General features: G+C 40.0%; 1 pseudogene; it reads left to right on the top strand.

Annotated features, from left to right (window-relative positions):
* Window positions 347–2,221, top strand: LOC109231678 (annotated as a pseudogene).

Raw genomic sequence — 2,562 nt, forward strand, 5'->3', positions numbered from 1 at the left:
TTGCAATGGCTTCTTTATTTCTTCATGTTCAAAAAAATAAGATTGTTTAGATCCGCTGGGACCCAATCTCATCCATTTTTTTTTTGAAAATGTGAAATTGTATCATAACACAGATATCTATTTATTGGAATATAGTATAACATGTGATTTCCACCGAACATAAAGGAAAAAACTTTTATGCCTACAGAAATATGATATATGGATATATCAATTCTAGCAATTTTCAAATAGATCAGGATTGCTGGATGCCTGAAATGTAGTCGGTGAATCTCTATGTATATCGATATGTATAGTGGGATCGTATTAAATAAAGAGTATGTTATTATTTTAGATTTAACTAATTTGATGAATTACTCCTAAAGGTTGACATCAAACTAGTGCTAGTTCACCTCAAACTAGTGCTAGTTGATGAGAGTTACTTCGGAAACAAAAAAGTAAAGTCAAATTTCTCTGGGGTATTATCTCAATTCCAATAAAATGCAATCGGGTAAAGTATGACTTGGCGATCAGAACATATATGGATAGAACTTATAACAGGATCTCGAAAAATAAGTAATTTCTGCTGGGCCTTTATCCTTTTTTTAGGTTCATTAGGCTTCTTATTAGTTGGAACTTCCAGTTATCTTGGTAGAAATTTGATATCTTTTTTTCCACCTCAGCAAATTATTTTTTTCCACAAGGAATCGTGATGTCTTTCTACGGAATTGCGGATCTCTTTATTAGCTCTTATTTGTGGTGCACAATTTCCTGGAATGTAGGTAGTGGTTATGGTCGATTCGATAGAAAGGAAGGAATAGTCTGTATTTTTCGTTGGGGATTTTCGGGAAAAAATCGTCGCATATTCCTCCGATTCCTTATAAAAGATATTCAGTCCGTTAGAATAGAAGTTAAAGAGGGTATTTATGCTCGTCGTGTTCTTTATATGGACATCCGAGGCCAGGGGTCCATTCCCTTGACTCGTACTGATGAGAATTTGACTCCACGAGAAATTGAACAAAAGGCTGCTGAATAAGCCTATTTCTTGCGTGTACCAATTGGGGTTTTTTTGTTTCCCACCATAATTTTTAAAATGAACGTTTAAATGCCCTTCAAAAGTAAGTAAATAGATTCGAAACATATAAAATGCGGTTAATCCCGCCGTGGCCCAAGCTATTATTGCGAAAATTGGCGAATACAACCAACTATCATTACGAATTTCATCTTTGGACCAAAAACAAGCAAGAGGTGGAATACCACAAAGAGAAAGTGTACCTAATAAAAATGTGATTTTGGTAATTGGTACATGTTTTCTTAAACCTCCCATAAGACCCATATTCTGGCTTTTAGCTGGAGAATATCCAACAATAGTTTCCATTGAATGAATAATGGATCCGGATCCTAAAAATAATAATGCTTTGGAATAAGCATGAGTAATCAAATGAAATAAAGCGCTTCGATAAGACCCCATACCAAGAGCTAACATCATTAACCCAATTGAGACATTGTGGAATAGGTTAGACAGTGAAGTTTGAAGGGAAGACAATCAATGACTACCTGGGATTTCTGGAGGAAGATGAATCATTGTATTTAGAAAAGGTGGCATTGGACGAGGCAGCCCGTCCATGGTTGGCAGAATATCTGGCACTCCCGGGTACCACCCCAGCTTGGTTGACAGCAGGAGTCCCAATTCTGAGGAGAACTTTAAACTTCGAAGCAAAGGGGTGGGAGACTTTCGTATGCACGAGGCTGGACCCACTACTCATGAGAACTCTCTGCCTATCTCTCAGGAAATCTTGGTGGCTTCTATCATGGCGGGGTACCCGATCAACGTCAGAAATGTTATGTCTAGGATGATCACACGGGAGGTCAATGAAGGTGATAGATCATATCCCTTCCCAAATTTCCTGACAATGTACTTTAAGGACCAGGATATGGAGAAAAGGAAGTTTGATTGAAGGTGAAACCGAAGCTACCTTTTTCCTGGTACAACCTGAAGAGTGATGACAACTCCAAAGCCAAAGATCCAAAAGGAAAAGCCACTAGTTCTACTGGCCAGCCTGAAGAGCCAGTAGTAGTAGTCCCCTCTACTCAGCCTCCCTCAACTACACAAGATATTTCCCCAGGACCCTCTACTTCCACCACTCCAGATATTCTCTCATCCACAGCCTACCCATTGACTGCCCACTGTTTGGGCCAGACCCTTACCAATATCAACAACTGGATGCAAGCAGCTACTTCTTAGCTTTTTGTGCTTTCTACCTCGGTGGCAGCCCAGTCCGTACCCCCACAGCCACAGGTTCCAAATTAAGTGGAGGAGACTCTCAAGGAGCTTCTGTACAACTAGAAGAAGCTCCTGGAGAACCAACAATTGATATTGGAGGCTGTAGGTATTCATAGAAAAGCATTGAAGGAGCTGACAAAGGAAACAAAGAAGTTGAGAAAGACTCGAGCATCAAAGGAGTCTGTGAAGGAGTTGAGGGTAAAAGTGGAGAAGATGAAGGCTGTTGATCACTTGCCCTTGGAGCTACTATTGCATGATCCGATTCCAGCAGCCCAGCCTGAGCAGGAGAGGGAGTTAGAGAG

This window comes from Nicotiana attenuata, chromosome 8 (genome assembly GCF_001879085.1).
Source record: "Nicotiana attenuata strain UT chromosome 8, NIATTr2, whole genome shotgun sequence".
NCBI classification, from domain to species: Eukaryota; Viridiplantae; Streptophyta; class Magnoliopsida; order Solanales; family Solanaceae; genus Nicotiana; species Nicotiana attenuata.